This window comes from Bubalus kerabau, chromosome 8, assembly GCF_029407905.1.
Source record: "Bubalus kerabau isolate K-KA32 ecotype Philippines breed swamp buffalo chromosome 8, PCC_UOA_SB_1v2, whole genome shotgun sequence".
NCBI classification, from domain to species: Eukaryota; Metazoa; Chordata; class Mammalia; order Artiodactyla; family Bovidae; genus Bubalus; species Bubalus kerabau.
Genome location: NC_073631.1, coordinates 69107114 through 69133970, shown reverse-complemented (window position 1 = coordinate 69133970; position 26857 = coordinate 69107114). Strand labels below are relative to the sequence as shown.

Sequence of the window (26857 nt, the reverse complement as noted above, 5' to 3'; positions counted from 1 at the left end):
GCCATAATTGAGTCTCAAAAGCAAAGCTATGTACTTAACTTTTTCCTTTAAATTGACTTTATTTTACAACTCTAGCAGACTAATTTTAAAGGAAATTTTATATTACCATTATAACCAAAACACTCACTTGCAATAAATAAAAAAGTAACACAAAAATAAATTCAGTAAAGAATAAAACCATGCTATTGAATTCCAGCTTAACAATGTTGCCCAGAAAGGCTCTTGGTCTGAGGCTTGTTTTCTCTTAGAAGCATTTGAGAGGTGTTAAAGACACAGTCACACAAGAATGATACTTTCTCCTTGAGATCATGGTAAATCAGAGAGCTGGAAAGGGAGCTGCCTTGTCACTTGGTGAATCAGGGTCTTTTCACACCATGATGCTGGGAAAGATCGAAGGCAGGAGGAGAAGGGGACGTCAGAGAATGAGATGGCTGGATGGCATCAACTGACTCAATGGACATGAGTTTGAGTAAACTCCAGGAGCTGGCGATGGACAGGGAGGCCTAGCATGCTGCAGTCCATGGGGTCGCAAAGAGCCGGACATGACTGAGCAACTGAACTGAGCTCCATTCTTCTTAAGGCTTGGAATGGGTGTTACACAAGGGCCTTCATTCCTTCGCTCCCAGTCCTCATGCATCTTCACTGTGGGTCTCATTTCACTCCTGGCTTCTAACTCTTCCAAGCCTGTGATTCCCACAAAACCACTGACGTGCCTTCCCAGCCCTTCCCCAGAGTATCACCCAATAGCCATCACTACCTCTTACTGCCTAAGGCGGAAACTTAAGGAAAACCTGATTTATGGCCACCTAAGCAAAGCAACAAATTACAAGTCAGCCAGCTGGCAAGGAGACTAGCTTGAAATTTAACCAGATTTGCAAAGATCTCTCAACTCAGCAGGAATTTAACAAGGTGTGGATGGTGAAAGGGGAAACAAAGAAATCTGATCCTGCCCTGTTAGAATCCAAGGGTAGACCAAATCTAAACCATGGAACACTCCAGAGAAATGCAGTTCATGGACATTTGGTTACCAGAAATACTGATGCCAGAAAAGATTGTGAACCGGCTTTTCAGATTAGAGTTTCTCAGAAAGTCAGTGAGGTGGGGGTTAAAGAAGTAAGGTCACTATAATCCTATAAACTCAGAAACAAAGTAACTACAGGACCTAGTGGTTTAGCCTGAATTCCTTTCAACAATTAGATTCAATTTTCATGCTTGAAAAGATCAGAAAATAAGACACAAAAATGGTTTTGATAGTATGGTGAGGCAAGAACTCTCATACCAGGAATGTAAATTGATGGAAACCTTCTGGAAACACATTTGAAATACATATCAAGAGCCTGTGATATGTTTCAGTTTAGTAACTTCTCCTTCTAGCTCTCAGCCTTCTGAAAAGGTTCAGAGGTTCTGACAGTTTTGTGGGTGTTTTTTTAAAACAGGGGGCTTCCACTGCCAGTTCTGATAGCGCAGCTTGCTGTTCCCACAGAGGCCAACTACAGGTGAATGGATGAGCAGATTGGGGTGCTACATACAGTAGTGTATTATTGAAAAATAAATGTGAATGAAATATTAATATGACATGAATGAGTATCAGAGATGTTATGCTGAGAGAAACAAGACTCAAAAGAGTACGGAGTGTATGATTTCATTCATATGATTCTAGAAATCTGAACTAGAAATCAGAGCAGTGGTTTCCTGGGTAGGGGAAATAGAAGTGAGAAATTGAATGCAAAGAGGAATAAGAGAAATTCCTGGGGTGATAGAAGTGTTCTTTATCTTGCAGTGCCACAAATTCATGTATATCTCACTGACAGGTGTCAATCTTTTTGCCTTTTCATACTGCTCATGGGGGGGGGGGGGGCAAGAATACTGAAGTGGTTTGCTATTCCCTTCTCCAGCAGACCATGTTTTGTCGGGCCCTGACTAGGAGGGACATGCCCTTCAGCTGCTCCACGTAGCTGGAGGACATGCCTGGTGCTCTGGTTGTCCCATTGCTGGTCTTTGTTGAGGGTGAAAAACCATCATTGGCCATTGGGTGGCAGTCAATGTGCCAGCTGGGGGCTAGAGAAGTAAAATGGATGAGAATGGGCAAATTTAATTCAGATGACCATTATATCTGCTACTGTGGGCAAGAATCCCTTGGAATGGAGTAGCCCTCACAGTCAACAGAAGAGTCTTAAATACAGTACTTGGATGCAATCTCAAAAATGCCAGAATGATCTCGGTTCATTTCCAAGGCAAACCATTTGGTATCACAGTAATACAATCTATGCCCCAACCACCGATGCCAAGAAGCTAAAGTTGAATGGTTCTATGAAGACCTACAAGACCTTTCAGAATTAACACCAAAAGAATATGTCCTTTCATCATAGGAGACTGGAATGCAAAAGTAGGAAGTCAAGAGATACCTGGAGTAACAGCCAAGTTTGGCTTTGGAGTACAAAATGAACAAGGCAAAGGCTAACAAAGTTGTGCCAAGAGAACACACTGGTCATAGAAAACACTCTCTTCTGACAACACAAGAGATGACTCTACACATGGACAACACCAGATGGTCAATACTGAAATCAGACTGATTACATTCTTTGTAGCTGAAGATGGAGAAACTCTATACAGTCAGCAAAAACAAGTCCAGGAGCTGACTGTGGCTCAGATCATCAGCTTCTTACTGTAAAATTCAGGCTCAAATTGAAGAAAGTTGGGCAAACCACCGGACCATTCAGGTATGACCTAAATCAAATCCCTTATGATTATAAAGTGGAGGTGATGAACAGATTCAAGGGACCAGATCTGGTAGACAGAGTGCCTGAAAAACTATGGATGGAGGTTTGTAACACTGTACAGGAGGTGGTGACCAAAACCATCCCAAAGGAAAAGAAATGCAAGAAGGCAAAAGTGGCTGTCTGAGGATCTCATACAGATAGCTGAGAAAAGAAGAGAAGCAAAAGGCAAAGGAGAAAAGGAAAGATATACCCAAATGAATGCAGAGTCCCAGAAAACAGTAAGAAGAGACAGGAAAGCCTTCTTCAGTGAAAAATGCAAAGAAATAGACAAAAACAATAGAATGGGAAAGACTAGAACTCTCTTCAAGAGAATCGGAGATACCAAGGGAACATTTCATGCAAAGATGGGCTCAATAAAGGACAGAAACGGCAATGACATAACAGAAACAGAAGATATTAAGAAGCGGCAAGAATACATAGTTCAGTTCAGTCGCTCAGTCGTGTCTGACTCTGCAACCCCAAGGACCGCAGCATGCCAGGCCTCCCTGTCCATCACCAACTCCCAGAGTCCACCCAAACTCATGTCCATTGAGTTGGTGATGCCATCCAACCATCTCATCCTCTGTCGTCCCCTTCTCCTCCTGCCCTCAGTCTTTCCCAGGATCAGGGTCTTTTCAAATGAGCGGTTCTTCACATCAAGTGGCCAAAGTATTGGAGTTTCAGCTTCAACATCAGTCCTTCCAATGAACATTCAGGACTGATCTCCTTTAGGATGGACTGGTTGGATCTCCTTGCAGTCCAAGGGACTCTCAAGAGTCTTCTCCAATACCGCAGTTCAAAAGCATCAATTCTTCGGTGCTCAGCTTTCTTTATAGTCCAACTCTCACATCCATACATGACCACTGGAAAAACCATAGCCTTGACTAGACGGACCTTTGTTGACAAAGTAATGTCTCTGCTTTTTAATATGCTGTCTAGGTTGGTCCTTGGAGAAGGCAATGGCACCCTACTCCAATACTCTTGCCTGGAAAATCCCATGGATGGAGGAGTCTGGTAGGCTGCAGTCCACGGGGTCACTAAGAGTTGGACATGACTGAGTGACTTCACTTTCATGCATTGGAGAAGGCAATGGCAACCCACTCCAGTGTTCTTGCCTGGAGAATCCCAGGGACTGGGGAGCCTGGTGGGCTGCTGTTTATGGGGTCGGACATGACTGAAGCGACTTAGCAGCAGCAGCAGCAGGTTGGTCCTAACTTTCCTTCCAAGGAGTACGCATCTTTTAATTTCATGGCTGCAATCACAATCTGCAGTGATTTTGGAGCCCCAAAAAATAAAGTCAACCACTGTTTCCCCATCTATTTGCCATGAAGTGAATACATTCTATTTGCCAGAATACACAGAAGAACTGAAAAAAAAAGTCTTAATGACCCAGATAACCATGATGGTGTGTGGTCAGTCACCTACAGCCAGACATCCTGGAATGTGAAGTTAAGTGGACCTTAGGAAGCATTACTACGAACAAAGCCAGTGGAGGTGATGAAATTCCAGCTGAGCTATTTCAAATCCTAAAAGATGATGCTGTGAAAGTGCTGCACTCAATATGTCAGCAAATTTGGAAAACTCAGCAGTGGCCACAGGATTGGAAAAGGTCGGTTTTCATTCCAATCCCAAAGAAAGGCAATGCCAAAGAATTGTGCAGAAACTACAGCACAGTTGCATTCATTTCACATGCTAGTAAGATTAGACTCAAAATCCTTAAAGCTAGGCTTCTGCAGTACATGAACTGAGAACTTCCAGATGTACAAGCTGGATTTATAAAGGCAGGGGAACTAGAGATCAAATTGCCAACATCCACTGGGTGAAAGAAAAAGCAAAGGAATTCCACCACCCCCCCCCCCGCCAAAAAAAACCCCATCTACTTCTGCTTCATTGACTATATTAAAGCCTTTGACTGTGTGGGTCACAACAAACTGTGGAAAATTCTTCGATAGATAGGAATACCAGATCACCTTATCTGCCTCCTGAGAAATCTGTATGCAGGTCAAGAAGCAAGTTAGAACTGGACATGAAACAATGAATTGGTTCAAAATTGGGAAAGGTGTACGTCAAGGGTGTATATTGTCACCCTGCTTATTTAATGCATATGCAGAGTACACCATGCAAAATGCTGGGCTGGATGAGGCTCAAGCTACAATCAAGATTGCCAGGAGAAATATCAATAACCTCAGATATAAAGATGACACCACCCTAATAGCAGAAAGTGAAGAGGAACTCAAGAGCCTCTTGATGAAGGTGAAAGAGGAGACTGAAAAAGCTGCCTTAAAACTCAACATTCAAAAAACTAAGATCATGGCATCTCGTCCCATCACTTCATGGCAAATAGATTGGGGAAAAATATGGAAACAGTGAAAGATTTCATTTTCTTGGGATCCAAAATCACTGTGGACAGTCACTGCAGCCACGAAATTAAAAGACACTTGCTTCTTGGAAGAAAAGCTATGACAAACCTAGACAGAGTATTAAAAAGCCAAGACATTACTTTGCCAACAAAGGTTCATATAGTCAAAGCTATGGTGTTTCCAGTAGTCATATATGGATGTGAGAGTTGGACCATAAAGAAGGCTGAGCACCAAAGAATTGATGCTTTTGAACTGCGGTGTAAGATAAGACTCTTGAGAGTCCCTTGGACTGCAAGATTAAACCAATCAATCCTAAAGGCAATCAGTCCTGAATGTTCATTGGAAGGACTGATGCTGAAGCTGAAACTCCAATACTTTGGCCACCTGATGGGAAGAACTGACTCATTGGAAAAGACCCTGATGCTGGGAAAGATTGAAGGCAGAGGGAGAAGGGGAGGACAGAGGATGAGATGGTTGGATGGCAACACCGACTCGATGGACTTGAGTTTGAGTAGCTCTGGGTGATAGTGAAGGACAAGGGAGCCTGTGGTGCTGCAGTCCATGGGGTTGCAAAAAATCAGACATGACTTAGCAACTGAACAACAGCACATATATATGAATGTATGTATCACTATGCATAGATGTGTATTTATATGCATATATCACATATGTGTTGGAGTAGAAAATGGCAACCCACTCCAGTGGGTAGGTTGGAAAATTTCATGGACAGAAGAGCCTGGCAGGCTACAGTCCATGGGATTGCAGAGTCAGACATGACTGAGCATGCACACACATCACATGTGTATGCATATTCAACATGTGTGTATTATATTATGCATGCACACATATACATATATACCATTAATATCATTAGTATTAGTCACTCAGTTATGTCCAACTCTTTGTGACCCCATGGGCTGTAGCCTGTCAGGCCCCTGTGTCCATGGATTTCTCCAGGCAAGAATACTGGAATGTGTTGCCATTCCCTTCTCCAGGGGATACCCAGGGATTATATATGCACATATGATTTGTCAAAAGTCTACCTGTACACTTAAAATCTGTGAATGTTACTGTATGAAATAATACTTCACTGAAGTGTATTTTCTTTAAAGTCAAAATATATTTCCAGATAAATAAAAACTGAAAGAGCTTGTGTCCAGTGTAGCTGCACTAAAATAAGTACTGAATAGCTTTTTAGGTAAAAGAAAAATGATTTTAAACTCAAACAAAATGAGAGCAACAGAAAATTTTAATACGTGGTTAAATATAAATGTGTATTGACTGAACGAAACAATCCTATCTTCTGGGGTTTAAAATATATGTAGAATTAACATTTAAACAAGGGAAACGCTACAAGATGGCTGAATGGGAAAGACCCTGAACTTACCTCCTCTTACAGGCACACAAAATCACAACCATATGCAGAACAACCATCGTTGAAAATGACTAGAACCTACCAGAAAATTTCTTCTACAACTAGAGATATAAAGATGGAAGCACAGAGAGGTAGGCAGGAGGGGCAGAGTTGCTGTATAGTCAAGTCTCACATCCCCCAGTGGGCAATCCACAAACAGGAGAATAATTAGGACTGCATGATTTTCCCAAAGGGGTGAGAGATCCGGGCCCCATGTCAGGCTCCCCAACCTGGGAGTACTACACAGGAAGATGAGCCCCCAGAACATTTAGCTTTGAAGGCCAGTGGGGCTTATTTTTGAGAGTCAAATAGGGCTACAAGAAATAGAGACCTCACTTTTAAAGGGCACATACAAAATCTCACATGCTCTAGAACCAGGGCAGAAGCAGTGACCTGATAGGCGCCTGGGTCAAACCTACCTGCTATTCCTGAAGAGTCTCCCGGAGTGGCAGAAGGCAATTATAGCTCACCCTGGGAACACAGACACTGGCAACAGCCATTCTGGGGGGTTCTTTTACCCCATGGACATGGGTGCTGGCAAGTGTCATTCTGGAATCCTCCCTTTAGCTTGTCAGCCCCAGGCCCCAGCCCCACATGGGGCTACAGGCACTGAGTGGTCTGCAGGGACCAGTGCCGGGACAGCTCAGGCCAAGCAACTAACTGGGCATGGACACAGCCCCATCTACCAGCAGAGAGGCTGCTCTAACACCCTTAGATCCACAGCTGTCTCTGGACACAGCCCTGCCCAGCAGAGGGCCCAGAATCCAGCTTCATGCACCAGTACACAGGCAGTAGAACCAAGACCATCAGGGGCGTCCAGCCAGAGACCCTGGGACCCAGCTCTACCCAGGGCAGTCTGGAACCAGCCCCAGAATCCCCAAGGCACCAGCCCCACCCACCAGTGAGCCTGCTCTAGCCTTTCATCCAGCCCCACCCACCAATAGGCAGACATGAGTCACAAGAAAACTACAGTCCTGCCATCTCCAGTCCTGGCCCACTCACTAGCTGTCCAGATCCTGCCCTGGGCCAGTTGGGCCCAGGACCTGCCCATTAGCAGGCCAACACAAGATTCAAGACATCCCAGACCTTGCAGTCAATTGTGTCAGGAACTGGCCCCATCCACCAGTGATCCGACACCTGCTCTGGGACTCTTCAACCTTGAAACCAGACTCCAGGGCACAGCTCTGCTCACTAGTGGATGAGCAATGGCCCCTGAGGTCTCCTGGATCCTAACTCCACCCATCAGGACCCCAGCACAAGGATAGACCCCTGGGGGTTCTGCAGCCAGCTGCTTCATGAACCAGTCCAACCAATGAGTCGCTAGCAGCCGCTGCACAAGGCACGAACTGGCAACCAAAGAAACCAGGGTCAACAAAGCTCACTAGACTACCCACATAGCGCACCACAACAGAAAGACCCATACATCCCTCATGGGGGAACCCCTAGAGCATATAACTCTGGTGGTGAAAGGGAAGTATCCTGGGACACAAAGGATGCCTATGAAAAGCATCTTCTTCAAGGTTGGGAAATGTAAACAACCCATCAGACACATAAAAATAAAAAAAGCAACTAAGACAAAATGAGGCAACAGAAGAACATGTTCCAAATTAAGAAACAAGATAAAACCCCAGAAAAAGAATTAAGTAGACATAGACAATCTACCTGAGAAAGAGTTCAACATAGTGATCATAAGATGGTCAAAGAACTTGGAAGAATCAATGCACAGAACAAGAATTTAGGAGTTTTTAACAAACAGAAAATATAAAAAATAACCAAAATGGCATGAAAAATGCAATAACTAAAATGAAATATACACTAGAAGAACCAACAATAGACTAAAGGATACAGAGGACTGGATCAACGAGCCAGAAGATAGTAGCAGAAATCACTGATGCTTAACATAAAGAAGAAAAAAGTATGAAAAGAATGAAGACCTCTGGGAAAACATCAAACACACTAATATTTGCACTGTAGGGGTCCCAGAAGGAGAAGAAAGAGAAAATAAGGCTGAAAACAGAATTGAAGGCATACTGACTGAAAACTTCCCTAACTTGGGAAAGTAAACAGACATCCAGGTCCAGGAAGTGCAAAGAATCCCAAACAGAATCAACCCAAAGGAAAGACACCAACACACCTTATAATTAAAATGGCAAAACGTTGACGATAAAGGGAGAATATTAAGAGCAGCAATGGAAAAAGCAACCCATTATGTATATGGGAACTCCCATAAGGCTATCAGCTGACTTTTTAGCAGAAACTCTGCAGGTCAGAAGGGAATGGCACACCATATTTAAAATGAGAGGGAAAAACCTACAACCAAGAATACTCTACCCAGAAAGTAATCAGGACAAGCCCTGTGCTGCTGGAAGGAAGCTGTGAAAGAGGGAAGTTTCCTGCACCATGGGACGACCCTTCGCTGGTGGGGAGCTCTACAGGGACAGAAAGGGAGCCTCAGAGCCTTGAAGGAGAGTGCAGCAGCCAGCGGGCAGCAGCTGGAGCAGAGGGAGAACTGTATGGATGATCAGGGCCTCTGCCGTGCGTTCCCCAGTTTGAGACATGCGTCTATTGGGGTGGGTGGGAGCTGGGTGCGTTCCCCAGGCTGAGACATGTGTCTTTCAGGGTGGGTGGGAGCTGGGTACTGGAACTTGGGCTTCAGAGATCAGAACCAGGAAGAGGATTGGGGTAGGCTGTGTGTAAACAGCCTGGGCTGGGGCTGGATCTACTGAGCCTATGGCTGGGGGTGTACACAGAGGAAGCCTGGGCCATCCTAAAAGCCAGTTGCCACTGTCTGGAAAGTGCAGTGGGAGGGGAGGGAGCTGAACTGTAGCCTTTTTTCCTGTGCATGAGCTCACAGACGACAGGATGGTGCCTTCCCAGGCTCTAGGAGCAGTCATGAGCTATCACCACTCCAGGAGCAGCCAGAACCACCACTGCCACCTGCCTGCACACCACGCGTGGTTGCAAGCTGCTACCACCCACCTGCACAGGTTCCAGGAGTGGAGAATCCCAGGGACGGGGGGGCCTGGCGGGCTGCCGTCTATGGGGTCGCACAGAGTCGGACACGACTGCAGTGACTTAGCAACTTAGCAAGAATAGCCGCTGCTCCCATCACATTCTCTGGGGGCACACCTGAGCCACCATTGCTGCCAAGAACCCCCAAACAAAGCACTCGACACCACATCTGCACACCCTCTATCAAAGGGATAATACACACACACTAATGAAATAGATGACAGGCACCCATACTAAAACACAACCCTTGCACCAAATATATTAAACCCACACAAGTTACACAGGGATGTCTCCACATAGAAATAGTCCTCCCAGATCGCAGTCGGTAATTGTTTCTCCTAAACTCACAGAGTAAGAGAAATAAAAGCAAAATGAAGAAGCTAAGGAATCCAGGTAGAAAACCAAGAGCATTCCCCTGAAAGGACAAACAATAAAGCAGGCCACTTCAGTCTAACAGACACTGATTTCAAAAAGGAGACAATGAAAATATGAAGGAATTAAGAAAGGCTATCAACAACAATGCGGAGTACTGTAACAAGGGACTAGTAACCATGAAGAGGAACCAAGAAAAATTACATAAATCAACTGCAGGGAATTCCCCTGGTGGTCCAGTGGTTAGGGTTTGATGGGGCCTAGTTCAGTTCCTGGTTGGGGAACTGAGATCCCACAAGCCACATAGTGTGATCAAAAAAGAATAAGGAAAACTCATTTGCAGAGATGAAAGCTGCATAGAGGCAATGAATAGCACACTGAATAATGCAGAAAGATAAGTGACCTGGAAGACAGGATAATGGAAATCACTCTATCAGGACAGCAGACAGAAAGCCAAAAGAAAAAAAAAAAATCTATATAAGAGACTATGGGATAGTATAAAGCATGCCAATCTATGCATGATAGGGATTCCAGAAGGGAAAGAAAGAGAAAAGGGGGTCAAAAATGTATTTCAAAAATTATGGCTGAAAACTTCCCAGTCCTAAAGAAGGAAACAGATATCCAGGTACAGGAAGCACAAAGGGTCCCCAACAAGATAAACAAACTTACACCAAGACATAATAAAAAGGGACAGAATTAAAGAGAGGATTCTAAAGGCAGCAAAAGAAAAACAAAGTTAATTACAAGAGAACCCCCAATAAGGCTAACAGATGATTTTTCTACAGAAGCACTGCAGGCCAGAAAAGAGTGGCAAAATACATTCAAAGTTCTAAAGGGGAAAAATCTGCAACCTAGGATACTCTACCCAGAAAGATTATCATTTAGAATATAAGAAAAGATAAAGAGTTTCTCAAACAAGCAAAAACTAAAAGAGTACAGCAATACTAAACCTATCCTAAAGGAAATATTGAAAGATATTCTCTAAATAGAAAAGAATCTATAATAGAAAAGAAAAAATCACAAATGGAAAATAAATCACCTAAACCAGATTAATACATTTTCTGTGAAAGTGATGATAACCACAGTGAACAGCAAAAGGATGAACATGAAGATGTAAAAGAGGACCTCAAAATCATAAAATGTGGGGGCAGAAAGTCAGAAAATGTAGATTCCCCCCACCCCCCGCACCAAGAATGTGTCTCAGCCTATATGACTAACAATCTAAGGCAAGTAGATATAGGAAGTGGTAAACACATTTAAAAAACAGGTTAATCACATTTCAAAAACACATAATAGATTCACAAAAACTAAAAAGAAGAGAACATAAGTATAATACAAGAGAAAATCAAACTACAAAAGGATAAACAAAAACAGAAAAAGATAAAGAAGCAATATAAAATCAATGGGAAAATAAGGTTTAAGATAGAAATAAATACATATCTATCAATAATTACCTTAAATGTCAGTGGACTAAATGTTCTACTCAAAAGACATTTAGAGTGGTAGACTGGAAATAAAAGAAAAACAAGAGTCTACAATATGCTGCCTACAAGAGATCCATTTTAGGGCAAAGGATACATAGAGACTGAAACTGAAGAGGTGGAAAAAGATAATTTGCAAAAAAGAAAATAACAACAAAGTAGGGATTGCAATATTCGTGAGACAAAATAGACCTTAAAACAAAGACTATAAAGAAAGATAAAGGACATTATAAAATGATAAAAAGATAAATACAAGAAGAGAATTTTGTACTCATCAACATATACGCACCTAATATAGGAGCACCCAAATACATAAAACCATGCTAAAACATAAAGGGAGGAATTGATAGGAATACAGTAATAACAAGAGGCTTAGGTCGATGGACAGATCTTCCAGACAGATAATCAATACGTCAACAGAGATCTTAAATGATACAATAGAACAATTAGACCTAATTGATATTTTAAGGACATTACATTCAAAAAATAGAATACATGTTCTTTTCAAGTGCACACAGAACATCTCTAGGACTGACCACATACAAGGGCCTGAAACAAGCCTCAAAATTTTTAAGAGTACAGAAATTATTCCAAACACCTTTTCTAACCACAATGAAACTAAAAATTAACTGCAGAAAAAGAAATGAGAAAAAATTACATGGAGACTAAACAACATGGTACTTAAAAAAAAAAATCAACGAGTCAACAATGAAATCTAAATGGTAACTAAAATATACCTTGAGACAAATGACAATGAAAACACAACCATACAAAATCTATGGGATGCAGCATACATAGTTCTTAGAGGGAAGTTCTTAGTGATACAGGCCTTTCTCAAAAAACAAGAAAAATCTCAAATAAACCACCTCAATATGCCAGCAAATTTGGAAAACTCAGCAGTGGCCACAGGATTGGAAAAGGTCAGTTTTCATTCCAATCCCAAAGAAAGGCAATGCCAAAGAATGCTCAAACTACCGCACAATTGCACTCATCTCACATGCTAGTAAAGTAATGCTCAAAATTCTCCAAGCCAGGCTTCAGCAATATGTGAACCGTGAACTTCCAGATGTTCAGGCTGGTTTTAGAAAAGGCAGAGGAACCAGAGATCAAATTGCCAACATCTGCTGGATCATGGAAAAAGCAAGAGAGGTCCAGAAAAACATCTACTTCTGCTGTATTGACTATGCCAAAGCCGCTGACTGTGTGGATCACAATAAACTGTGGAAAATTCTGAAAGAGATGGGAATACCAGACCTCCTGACCTGCCTCTTGAGAAATCTGTATGCAGGTCAGAAAGCAACAGTTAGAACTGGACATGGAACAACAGACTGGTTCCAAATAGGAAAAGGAGTACGTCAAGGCTGTATATTGTCACCCTGCTTATTTAACTTCTATGCAGAGTACATCATGAGAAACTCTGGGCTGGAAGAAACACAAGGTGGAATCAAGATTGCCGGGAGAAATATCAATAACCTCAGATATGCAGATGACACCACCCTTATGGCAGAAAGTGAAGAGGAACTCAAAAGCCTCTTGATGAAAGTGAAAGTGGAGAGTGAAAAAGTTGGCTTAAAGCTCAACATTCAGAAAACGAAGATCATGGCATCTGGTCCCATCACTTCATGGGAAATAGATGGGGAAACAGTGGAAACAGTGTCAGACTTTATTTTGGGGGGGCTCCAAAATCACTGCAGATGGTGACTGCAGCCATGAAATTAAAAGACACTTACTCCTTGGAAGGAAAGTTATGACCAACCTAGATAGCATATTCAAAAGCAGAGACATTACTTTGCCAACAAAGGTTCGTCTAGTCAAGGCTATGGTTTTTCCTGTGGTCATGTATGGATGAGAGAGTTGGACTGTGAAGAAAACTGAGCGCCGAAGAATTGATGCTTTTGAACTGTGGTGTTGGAGAAGACTCTTGAGAATCCCTTGGACTGCAAGGAGATCCAACCAGTCCATTCTGAAGGAGATCAGCCCTGGGTGTTCTTTGGAAGGAATGATGCTAAAGCTGAAACTCCAGTACTTTGGCCACCTCATGTGAAGAGTTGACTCACTGGAAAAGACTCTGATGCTGAGAAGGATTGGGGGCAAGAGGAGAAGGGGACGACAAAGGATGAGATGGCTGGATGGCATCAGTGACTCGATGGATGTGAGTCTGAGTGAACTCCGGGAGTTGGTGATGGACAGGGAGGCCTGGCATACTGCGATTCATGGGGTTGCAAAAAGTCGGACACGACTGAGCGACTGAACTGAACTGAAGCTACCACATAAAAGATTTAGGAAAAGAAGAACAAACAAAACCTAAAGTCAGCAGAAAGAAGGAAATAATAAGAACAGATAAGAAATAAAAGAGAGATTAAAAAAACCAAGAGCTGGTTCTTTGAAAAGTGAAAGTGAAAGTGAAGTCACTCAGTCATGTCCGACTCTTTTCGACCCCATAGACTGGGGACTACCAGGCTCCTCTGTCCATGGGATTTTCCAGGCAATAGTACTGGAGTGGATTGCCATTTCCTTCTCCAGAGGATCTTCCCAACCCAGGGCTCAAACCCGGGTCTCCCACATTGTAAACAGACGCTTTACCGTCTGAGCCATCTGGCAAAGCTTACCAAGAAGAAAATAGAAAGAACTGAAATAAACAAATTAAGAAATAAAAAAACATAATAACTGATACACAGAAATTAAAAAAACCATAAAGGAATACTATGAGCAATATATGCCAACAAATCTGACAACTTAGAAGAAATGGACAAGTTTCTAGAAACATGCAGCTCACCAAAACTGAATCCAGGAGAAATAGATAATTTGAAGAAACCAATTACCAGAAGTGAAATAGAATCTGTAATTTAAAAATTCCCTATGAAGTCCAGGACCAGATGGCTTCACAGATGAATTCTACCAAACATAAGAAGAACTTGTATCAATCTTTCTCAACTCTTCCAAAAAACTGAAGAGGAGGGACACTCCTAAGGACACTCAGTGAAGCCACTACCACTCTGATACCAAAACCAGACAAAGAACCCAGAAAAACAGAAAATTACAGGCCAATATATTTGAAGAATACAGGTGCAAACATTTTCAATAAAATATTGGGAAACAAAATCCAACAACATATAAAAAGGATCATACTCCATGACCAAGTGGGATTCATTCCAGGTTCACAATGATGGTTCAATATATACAAATCAATAAATATGATACACCACATAAACAAAAGACAAAAAACACATGCTCATCTCAATAGACGCTGAAAAAGCATTTGACGAAATCCACTATCCATTCATGATAAAAACTCAAAGTGAGTATTAGTTCAGTTCAGTCACTCAGTCGTGTCCGACTCTTTGAAACCCCATGGACTGCACCAAGCCAGGCCTCCCTGGCCATCACCAATTCCCGGAGCTTGCTCAAACTCATGTCAATTGAGTTGGTGATGCCATCCAACCATCTCATCCTCTGTCATCCCCAAAGTGGGTATAGAAAGAACTGATCTCAAGCTGGTAAAAGTTATTTACAACAAACCCACAGCCAATATAATACTCAATGGTGAAGAGCTGAAAACTTTCCTGCTAAAATCTGGAACAAGACAGTTCAGTTCAGTCGCTCAGTTGTGTCCAACGCTTCGTGACCCCATGAACTCCAGCACACCAGGCCTCCCTGTCCAACACCAACTCCTAGAGTTTACCCAAACTCATGTCCATTGAGTCGGTGATGCCATCCAACCATCTCATCCTCTGTCATCCCCTTCTCCTCCTCCCCTCAACATTTCCCAGTATCAGGGTCTTTTCAAATGAGTCAGTTCTTCACTTCAGGTGGCCAAAGTATTGGAGTTTCAGCTTCAACATCAGTCCTTCCAATGACATTCAAGACTGATTTCCTTTAGGATGGACTGGTTGGACCTCCTTGCAGTCCAAGGGACTCTCAAGAGTCTTCTCCAACACCACAGTTCAAAAGCATCAATTCTTCAGTGCTCAGCTTTCTTCACAGTCCAACTCTTACATCCATACATGACCACAGGAAAAACCATAGCCTTGACTAGATGGGACCTTTGTTGGCAAAGTAATGTCTCTGCTTTTGAATATGCTGTCTGGGTTGGTCATAAATTTCCTTCCAAGGAGTAAGTGTCTTTTAATTTCAAGGCTGCAGTCATCATCTGCAGTGATTTTAGAGCCCCAAAACAAAGTCAGCTACTGTTTCCACTGTTTGCCCATCTATGTGCCATGAAGTGATGGGACCAGATGCCACGATCTTCGTTTTCTGAATGTTGAGATTTAAGCCAACTTTTTGACTCCCCTCTTTCACTTTTATCAAGAGCCTCTTTAGTTCTTCACTTTCTGCCATAAGGGTGGTGTCATCTGCATATCTGAGGTGATTGATATTTCTCCTGGCAATCTTGATTGCAGCTTGTGTTTCTTCCAGCCCAGCATTTCTCATGATGTACTCTGCATAGAAGTTAAATAAACAGGGTGACACTATACAGCCTTGACGTACTCCTTTTCCTATTTGGAACCAGTCAGTTGTTCCATGACCAGTTCTAACTGTTGCTTCCTGACCTGCATACAGATTTCTCAAGAGGCAGGTCAGGAGGTCTGGTATTCCCATCTCTTTCAGAATTTTCCACAGTTTATTGTGATCCACACAGTCAGCGGCTTTGGCATAGTCAATACAGCAGAAGTAGATGTTTTTCTGGACCTCTCTTGCTTTTTCCATGATCCAGCAGATGTTGGCAATTTGATCTCTGGTTCCTCTGCCTTTTCTAAAACCAGCCTGAACATCTGGAAGTTCACGGTTCACATATTGCTGAAGCCTGGCTTGGAGAATTTTGAGCATTACTTTACTAGCGTGTGAGATGAGTGCAATTGTGCGGTAGTTTGAGCATTCTTTGGCATTGCCTTTCTTTGGGATTGGAATAAAAACTGACCTTTTCCAGTCCTGTGGCCGCTGCTGAGTTTTCCAAATTTCCTGGCATACTGAGTGCAGCACTTTCACAGCATCATCTTTTAGGATTTGAAATAGCTCAACTGGAATTCCATCACCTCCACTAGCTTTGTTCGTAGTGATGCTTCCTAAGACCCACTTGACTACACATTCCAAGATGGCTCTAGGTGAGTGATCACACCATTGTGATTATCTGGGTCATGAAGCTCTTTTTTGTACAGTTCTTCTGTGTATTCTTGCTACCTCTTCTTAATATCTTCTGCTTCTGTTAGGTCCATACCATTTCTGTCCTTTATTGAGCCCATCTTTGCATGAAATGTTCCCTTGGTATTTCTAATTTTCTTGAAGAAATCGCTAGTCTTTCCCGTTCTACTGTTTTCCTCTATTTGTTTGCATTGATTGCTGAGGAAGGCTTTCTTATCTCTCCTTACTATTCTCTGGAACTCCACATTCAAATGGGTATATCTTTCCTTTTCTTCTTAGCTTTTCACTTCCCTTCTTTTCACAGATATTTGTAGGGCTCCTCAGACAGCCATTTTGCTTTTTTGCATTTCTTTTTCTTGGGGATGGTCTTGATCCCTGTCTCCTGTACAATGACACTCCAGCATTCTTGCCAAGATAATCCCATGGACAGAGGAGCTTGGCAGGCTACAGTCCACGGGGTTGCAACGAGTCAGACACAATTGAGTGACTGAGCACATACAATCACCATATAGAAACATAAATTTTAAATGAAGTACAGACCTAAATGTAAGACCAAGAACCATACATCTCCTAGGAGAAAACATAGATGGAATACTCTTTGACGTAAATCATAGCAATTTTTTTTCCATCTGTCTCCTAAAGCAAAGGAAATAAAAGCAGAAATAAACAAATGGGACACACTTAAGCTTAAGAGCTTTTGCACAGCAAAGGAAACCATCAACAAAACAAAAAGACAGTCTACTGAATTGGGGGAAAACATTTACAAATAATAATGGGCTGGCCAAAAAGTTCATTTGGGTTCTACAAGATGTTATATAAAAATCTGAACAGAGTTCTTGGCCAACCCAATCTAACTCATGAGGTGTTAATATACAAAATGTACAAACAGCTCATGCAATTCTACATCAAAACCAAACAAGTCAGACTTCCCTGGTGGTCCAGTGGTTAAGACCCTGTGCTTCCACTGCAGGGGATACAGGTTCTACTCCTGGTTGGGGAACTAAGATCTCAAAAGCTGCATGACATGGCCAAAATAACAAACAAAAACCCCACAAACAATCCATATTTAAAACAAGCAGAAGAGTTGAATAGACATTTTTTTTCCAAAGAGGACATGGATGGCCCACAGGCATATGAAAAGATGCTTAACATCATTAATCAGAGAAATATATATTAAAACCACAAAGAGATATCACCTCCTACCTGGCAGAATGGTTATCATCACACAGAACACAAATAACAAATGCTGGCAAAGATGTGGTAGAAGAGAACCCTTGTACAAGCAACACCTTAAAGAAAATGACAGGATTCAATTCACCCAAGTAAGAAATGATATACTAGATACAAACTAACAAAAGAGATCTGGTAGAGCTATATTAAAATTAAGGTAGAATTTAAGGGAAGAAATGTTACTAGAGGGAAAGGAACATTTCATAATGGTAAAATAATTAATTCTAAAAATGTCACAGAAACTTAACTTTGTATACACATGGTAACTTATTTTCAAAATATATAAAGCAAAAATTGACAAACATAAAAAGGAAGGACATACAAATCCACAATCAATGAGGATTTTCAAACAGTGAAAGTGAAAGTCACTCAGTCTTGTCTGACTCTATATAGTCCATGGAATTCTCCAGGCGGAATACTGGAATGGGTAGACTTTCCCTTCTCCAGGGATCTTCCCAACCCAGGGATTGAACCCAGGTCTCCTGCATTGCAGGCGGATTCTTTACCAGCTGAGCCACAAGGGAAGCCCTTTCAAACAGTGAAGGACTTTAATACATTTCTCAGAATAACTGAAAGAATAGACCAAGAAAATGAAACAGTAAGAATATGGAGAATATGAACAAAATGATCAACAAGTCTGTCTAGACTGATATCTACAGAACACCACAGCCAACAGCAACAGAATGTCCAGCATTTAGAATGCATGTTGAGTGTTCAAAGTTGACCCATATACAGGACCATAAAGCATTTTCTGAACAAATTTTAAAGAACTGAAATTATTCAGAACATGTTCTCTGACCACAAAATAAAAAATATTTAGAAAATTTCCAAAATCATAAGTCACGGGGGAAATAAAAGCAGAAATTAGAAAATACTTTGAATTACATAATAATGAAAATACAACTTATCAAAATTTGTGGGATTTAAAAAGTCATAGAAATGTATAGCCTTATATGCATATATTAGAAAAGAAAACAAAAAACTTTCATATTATTTATACTGTGCTTTTAATTTATTATTATACCAGGCATATTTACTCTTCTTTATATTCTTAGCAAAGATTTTTTTTTAAATAAATTAAATTTCATCATAAGGATGGTATTCTAATTTGTTCAGGCAGTTTCTTATACACACATATATGTATATATACATTCAGTTCAGTTCAGTCACTCAGTCGTGTCCAACTCTTTGTGACCCAATGAACTGCAGCACACCAGGCCTTCCTGTCCATCACCAACTCCCGGAATCCACCCAAACCCATGTCCATTGAGTAAGTAATGTCATCCAACCATCTCATCCTCTGTTGTTCCCTTCTCCTCCTCCCTTCAATCTTTCCCAGCATCAGGGTCTTTTCAAATCAGTCAACTCTTCGCATCAGGTGGCCAAAGTATTGGAGTTTCAGCTTCAACATCAGTCCTTCAAATGAACACCCAGGACTGATCTCCCTTAGGATGGACTGGTTGGATCTGCTTGCAGTCCAAGGGACTCTCAAGAGTCTTCTCCAACACCACAGTTCAAAAGCATCAATTCTTCAGTGCTCAGCTTTCTTTACAGTGCAACTCTCACATCCACACATGACCACTGGAAAAACCATAGCCTTGACTATATGGACCTTTGTTGGCAAAGTAATGTCCCTGCTTTTTAATATGCTGTCTAGGTTGGTCATAACTTTCCTTCCAAGGAGTCAGCCTCTTTTAATTTCATGACTGCAATCACCATCTGCAGTGATTTTGGAGCCCAGAAAAACAAAGTCAGCCCCTGTTTCCACTGTTTCCCATCTATTTGGCATGAAGTGATGAGACCAGATGCCATGATCTTAGTTTTCTGAATGTTGAGCTTTAAGCCAACTTTTCATTCTCCTCTTTCACTTTCATCAAGAGGTTCTTTAGTTCTTCTTCACTTTCTGCCATAAGGGTGGTGTCATCTGCATATCTGAGATTATCGATATTTCTCCTGGCAATCTTGAGTCCAGCTTGTGCTTCATCCAGCCCAGTGTTTCTCATGATGTACTCTGCATAGAAGTTAAATAAGCAGGGTGACAATATACAGCCTTGATGTACTCCTTTTCTTATTTGGAACCAGTCAGTTGTTCCATGTCCAGTTCTAACTGTTGCTTCCTGACCTGCATATAGGTTTCTCAAGAGGCAGGTCAGGAGGTCTGGTATTCCCATCTCTTTCAGAATTTTCCACAGTTTACTGTGGTCCACACAGTCAAAGGCTTTGGCATAGTCAGTAAAGCAGAAGTAGAGGTTTTTCTGGAACTCTCTTGCTTTTTTGATGATCCAGCGGATGTTGGCAATTTGATCTCTGGTTCCTCTGCCTTTTCTAAATCCAGCTTGAACATCTGGAAGTTCACAGTTCAGGTATTGCTGAAGCCTGGCTTGGAGAATTTTAAGCATTACTTTGCTAGCGTGTGAGATGACTGCAATTGTGCGGTAGTTTGAGCATTCTCTGCCATTGCCTTTCTTTGGGATTGCCTTTTTGGGGGATTGGAATGAAAACTGACCTTTTCCTGTCCTGTGGCCACTGCCATTTACACATATTATAAATAGCCATATACACTAAGAAGAAAACTCAGAAATCTATCGAAACATTGTCATTATTTTTGGGTGACAAGATTATAGGTGATTTTTATTAGATTTTGGGAGGCATATTCCAAATTATGTTTGATAGGGAGCATCTCATTTCTTAAATGAGAAAAAAATAAATATTTAGCCCATCCCAAGTACTTAGGTTTAACCCTCAGGAACATTGCTGCAGACTTTTGACAGGTTTTTGACCTTGCTGTCAACCAGTACTCTCCACCAGTTCTGTGTCCTAGTAACTTTGTCTATTTAGAACAGCAAGCAGGTAAGGACAAGCCCACATCAATGCAGGTACCTGTGTTCTCTGGCTGCCCCCATGGTCTCCTTTGCTGGCCAGTCACCAGGAGAAACTGGAGGGGAAGGGGTCTGAAGGGGTAGAAAGAAAGCCACACCTCCCAGGAGACAATGATCCCAAGTTAGTCTTATCACAGAAGGGTTGGTTGTGATGCCTTCCCAACTGAAGAAGTAGACTGTTAAGGTGAGCAGGCCTCCCAGAGAGGGAGCACCTCGGGTTCATTCCTTTCTCACTCATCATGTATTTATGGAACATATAGGACACATATGTCAATAAAATCAACTACCCTTGCCCTCAGGGGTCTTACAGAGAAGACAGTGTAACCAACACAAACCAACCAGACCACCAAATGCAAAGAAAACAGATTAACAGCTGAAACAGCTGATAAGAGGCTGAAAATGGTGGAAACAAAGCAGAGACTTTGGAATGTGGTGAACATGGATTCCCCAGAATGGAAGGAGGGCTGTGTCAGCCAAAAGTCTGGGAAGGCAGGTGAGGCCCGGGATTTAGAGGGCACGTGGGCTGACGTGCCATCAGGCCACCAGGACGCTTCACAGAAAGAACTCACTTAAAAAGGGGTCCCACATTTGGAGAACAACCAGGACTCGTGGGTAGAGACTGACTTCTATTCCAGTTTGTCCTGGCATCATAGGGAGTCCCCAGAGAAACCGCAAACATAGGTATATGCATACACACACACACACACACACATATGCACACACATTGAGTTTCGCTTTCCAAAGAGGGATTTATCATAAGCCTGCTCCTTTCTGCCCTTTCTACTACCCAGGGGATCCAGAAAGGAAATGCGCATTCTCTGATAACTGAGATGCTAAGATAAAAAACATTTCATAAAAACGTTCATCCATTTCTGATGTTTCATTCTATGTTTTAATAATTTTCCTCAAATATAAAAGCAATACCTGCTCACTGTGGAAAATTTGGAAATAAAGTTTAGAGAAACAAAGTTGCCCATCACCCACTGTTAACATTTTGGAGTATTTTCCCTTTCTGCTTTTCTCTATATTCACTTATACTGATCTTTCTGCATATTTGGCATCACACTATATGTAGTTGTACCTCTGCCAAGGCCCCCTTTTGAGCTGCAGAAGCTGACAGTTTCTGACAGTTGCTTTGCTTTCCCTGGTTTTTATTTTATAAAAAGAACCACCTGCCACTCTTGGCTGTTTTCAAGCCTCACACCTGAGAAATTCCATGTGCCAAACCGAGGATCAAAACTGATGACAAATGGTAGCCCTGCCTGCCTGAACTGCCAGGGCAAATCTGGACGCTGTACCTGGCAGCCTCCACCAGCTGCCAGTCACACGACGACAAGCTATCCATCACAGACAGGCCTGCGGAAGGGCTGCAGTGGGCAGGCGGTGGCGGGGGACGGTGGATGCTTGGCAGACTCTGGGAGGCTGCATCCTCAGGCATCCTTCTCAGGAAACCCAATGTCAAACCTGTGCTGCTCAGAGGTCTCAACAGGGCACTGACAGTCATCACTAACTCTGCAGAAGCACTTCGCTCTGGGTCCAGTGTTGACTGAACACTTCCACTCGCTGCAGGAAGCCAGATAATGTAAGGGTTCAAAGTGGTCTCTGGAGCCAGAGGGCTGAGTTCAGATATGTGTCCACTGCTCATGAGCAAGTCAGCCATCCTCTTGTGTCTCGGCTTCCTCCGAGTCTCTGACAGTTCTACTTCCGAGTGTTGCTGTAGGATTGAGTTCATGGTCACTAAGTGCCTAGACCTCATTTAACCCTCTCTGTTGTCTCACTCAATCCTTAGACCAGCCAGAGGCGGCAGAAGTCAGTGTTACCCCTGATTTACAGTGAGGACACTGAGGCATGCGGAGGGTATGCAGCGCCCCCCTTCACAGAGGTTGCGACACGGCTGGGCAGATGGACACAGAACAAGGGACTGCAGGAGTGACTGAGAAATGACCAGAGAGTCAAGTCTGTCTGTAGCTCTCCTGAAGGCTTCCTTGGCCCCACTGGAGCCCTCTGTAGTGGAAGGTGACAAAGAGAAGTGGCAAGAGCCTCTGTCTAGTAGGCAGTTTGGATCTAAGACACTAGAGAGATGCTGAGCCCTGAAAACTCACAGCACACAAGCAGCAGGGGAAGAACTGCCCAGTTGCTGAGGATCACCCAGGTGTGCCACCCCATCCCATTCATCCTTAGAATAAGGCCCAGAGATCAGTTCAGCATTCCCTGGAGATACTGACAAACACGTCCACTCAGCAGCAGTTTTGTTCTGTGCACAATCATCTGGCAGAGCCCGAGTGCAGAGGTTGCCCTGCCCACAGCGTGGTATGAATACTGACTCCCAGGAGGAGCAGACACTTTGGCCCCCATCCCAGCTGAAGAGGGTGTGGGGGCTAGAGTGAGCACAGAAACCTTGAGGAAATCATTTCCCAATATCCACATGATTTCATTCTTTTCTTACATACCCAAGTGTTGGGAGTCATCATTCACATATCTATGTATTTCAAAATAAATGGCGCAGCTTTCTGAAAATTGGTATATTTTTGTAACACCAGCAGATAAGATTCCCAACAGCAGATAAGATCCCTAGGCCTTAAAACATTCTTTAACAGTGTGGAAGATGCCAACATAGAGTCAGGCCACCCTACAACCATTTCTGCTGCTCACTTTTTCTACTTTTTCTGCATTCAGGCTGGAAACAAATACAAACATAAGCAAAATCAAGGCCAGCCTTGCTGGCATCCAGGTGCTGTGGCATTTGGCTCAGGGCCATCCGCCTCTGTTCCTATTCCGACTGCCACCTTCCTAAGCTCTAGTCATTTCCAGAAATGTGAGTCCTCACACAGACTGCTGTTTGCTATGCTCTGGAACCTTGGAGGCCACAGTGAAACGTCATGATTAACTTTCAGGATATAACTTTATTGATCACAGGACAGTTTCACAGACTCTCCTACCCACTCCTTGACAAAGAACACTATGAGAGAAGAGTGTTGCTCATCAGGTAGTTTGGATTCTCCTCCCAGGTACCAGGTAGGATTACACATTACTGAAGTTACCTGCTCTGACTCACAATACATGAGCAGAAGTGGAACAAGTTACTCAGCATGATTGCAAAATTTGTCAGCATACAACTCTCCTTTTCCTCTGGCACTAGAACCAGCGACATTCCAGCCGGTGGTTGCTCCATCCACCTGGCCCAGAGGTAATCACAGTAAGGAGAGCCTCTGCTAACGTGTGATGGGCATCGAGTGTGAACAAGAAACAAACCTTTGTTTTTTTGAGCTGCTGAGATTTTGCAATTACCCGTTACTGCAGCACAACCTAACCCACCCTGAAGATACCATTATTTGGGGTAAGAAAAGCACTTAGCACATTAAGAAGCTGAGGCCCAGAGGGGTGAAGTGAGTTTTTAAGGGCCAGAGAGTTGGCTGGAGGCAGAACAGAAGGCTTGGAATACTCTCTGCAACCCTCTCCCTGCCTTCGCACGACACCAGTTTCTACAGGACAGACAGCCAGGACATTAAAGAACCACTCGCAATAAAGATAAAGCCACGGGTTTCCCTGGTGGTCCAGCGGTTAAGGATCTGCCTGCCAATGCTGGGGACACAGGTTTGATCCCTGGTTGGGGAAGATCCCACATGCCGCGGGGTGGCTGGGCCTGTGCTCCACAACTACTGAGCCTAAGTGCCACAACGACGGAAGCCCACTCGTCTGGAGCCCGTGCTCTGCGACAGAGGCCACTGCAATGAGAAGCCTGCACACCACGACTAGAGAATATCCCCTGCTTGCCACAACTAGAGAAAGCCTGTGTGCAGCCACAAAAATCCAGCACAGCCAGAAATAAATATTGTTTAAAAAAAGAGATAAAATCATTACAACTTTTTTCTTCAGATGCCATAAAACCGACTTTAGAATTAAATCAAATCAAAATTCAGCATCATTTCCCACCTCTCAGACTTAAAAGTAATCTATACAAGAAAATACTAATTTATTTAAAGTGGGGGGAGGCATACAGTAAGCCACACATTCTCTTCTTTTGTACTGGACTGGCTGTGTCTGCTTGTTGGGGTCCTGCATCCAACTCCAAACAGCTATTTGCCCCACATCAGAAAAACCTCAGCCACTCAACCCAGTCCACCACCACCACTTCTATCAGAGTCACTGGCTAGGAATCATAAAAGATAAAAAGACATGATTAATGATAAAACAAAAAAAAAGAATGTGGTGGAGCGCCATGTATTGAAAGAAAGATCTTCAAGATATCCTGTCATTTGAAAAATGCAAGTTGCTGAAAGAGTACAATAACATAATTTTCCCATATCGTCTGCCCTATAGACATGCAAAACATTATATATTTTCTACAAGTATACATCTGTGAACATAAATGCAAAGAAAAACACCTGGAAAAAGACATACTTTATGAGAAGAGACAGTACTTCCAAACAGGCAAGGGCATAAAGGCAATGCCAAAGAATGCTCAAACTACCACACAATTGCACTCATCTCACACGCGAGTAAAGTAATGCTTAAAATTCTCCAAGCCAGGCTTCAGCAATATGTGAACCGTGAACTTCCAGATGTTCAAGCTGGTTTTAGAAAAGGCAAAGAAACCAGAGATCAAATTGCCAACATCTGCTGGATCATGGAAAAAGCAAGAGAGTTCCAGAAAAACATCTACTTCTGCTTTATTGACTATGCCAAAGCCTTTGACTGTGTGTATCACAATAAACTGTGGAAAATTCTGAAAGAGATGGGAATACCAGACCACCTGATCTGCCTCTTGAGAAATTTGTATGCAGGTCAGAAAGCAACAGTTAGAACTGGACATGGAACAACAGACTGGTTCCAAATAGGAAAAGGAGTACGTCAAGGCTGTATATTGTCACCCTGTTTATTTAACTTCTATGCAGAGTACATCATGAGAAATGCTGGACTGGAAGAAACACAAGCTGCAATCAAGATTGCCAGGAGAAATATCAATCACCTCAGATATGCAGATGACACCACCCTTATGGCAGAAAGTGAAGAGGAACTCAAAAGCCTCTTGATGAAAGTGAAAGAGGAGAGTGAAAAAGTTGGCTTAAAGCTCAACATTCAGAAAACGAAGATCATGGCATCCGGTCCCATCACTTCATGGGAAATAGACGGGGAAACAGTGGAAACAGCGTCAAACTTTATTTTTTGGGGCTCCAAAATCACTGCAGATGGTGATTGCAGCCATGAAATTAAAAGACGCTTACTCCGTGGGAGGAAAGTTATAACCAACCTAGATAGCATATTCAAAAGAAGAGACATTACTTTGCCAACAAAGGTTCGTCTAGTCAAGGCTATGGTTTTTCCTGTGGTCATGTATGGATGTGAGAGTTGGACTGTGAAGAAAGCTGAGCGCTGAAGAATTGATGCTTTTGAACTGTGGTGTTGGAGGAGACTCTCGAGAGTCCCATGGACTGCAAAGAGATCCAACCAGTCCATTCTGAAGGAGATCAGCCCTGGGCTTTCTTTGGAAGGAATGATGCTTAAAGCTGAAACTCCAGTACTTTGGCCACCTCCTGCGAAGAGTTGACTCATTGGAAAAGACTCTGATGCTGGGAGGGATTGGGGGCAAGAGGAGAAGGGGACAACAGAGGATGAGATGGCTGGATGGCATCACTGACTCGATGGACATGAGTCTGAGTGAACTCCGGGAGTTAGTGATGGACAGGGAGGCCTGGCGTGCTGCAATTCATGGGGTCGCAAAGAGTCGGACATGACTGAGTGACTGATCTGATCTGATCTGAGTAGTTTTATTCATAACGTTTTACTTTTTTATAAGAATATATACTTGCATAATTTAAAGTCATTTAAACTTTAAATAAACCTTTTTCATCATCGGGGCATCTTAGGAAAACTTGAGGCAGGTTAATGCAACACTCCCAGCAACACCATCTTTTAATGAACCTTGAGTTTCAGCTCACCCTCTTAGGGAAAAATGCTCAGTCTCCATTAAACTAAATGACAATCCACTAAAATCAAACACACTCAGATGGAACGGTATGACTCCTTCTGTGCACCTGTCAATAACCAGAGTGCTCCTCTTGGTTTGGTGAAATATCATAGTCAGACTTAATGGGTTTGTGGATGGGAACATTTTTGTTTTCAATTTAGTAGGAGCCTGTCAACTTACATTATTACTACTGAACCTGGTTTGAGATACAGCATGTAAGATGAAAAATCAAGCCCTACAAAA

General features: G+C 42.6%; 1 long non-coding RNA gene across 1 annotated transcript in view; it reads right to left on the bottom strand.

Annotated features, from left to right (window-relative positions):
- LOC129659262 (uncharacterized) overlaps positions 1-26857 on the bottom strand; it is a 52756-nt gene that overhangs the window by 2830 nt on the left and 23069 nt on the right. The gene's annotated exons all lie outside the window — the stretch shown is intronic.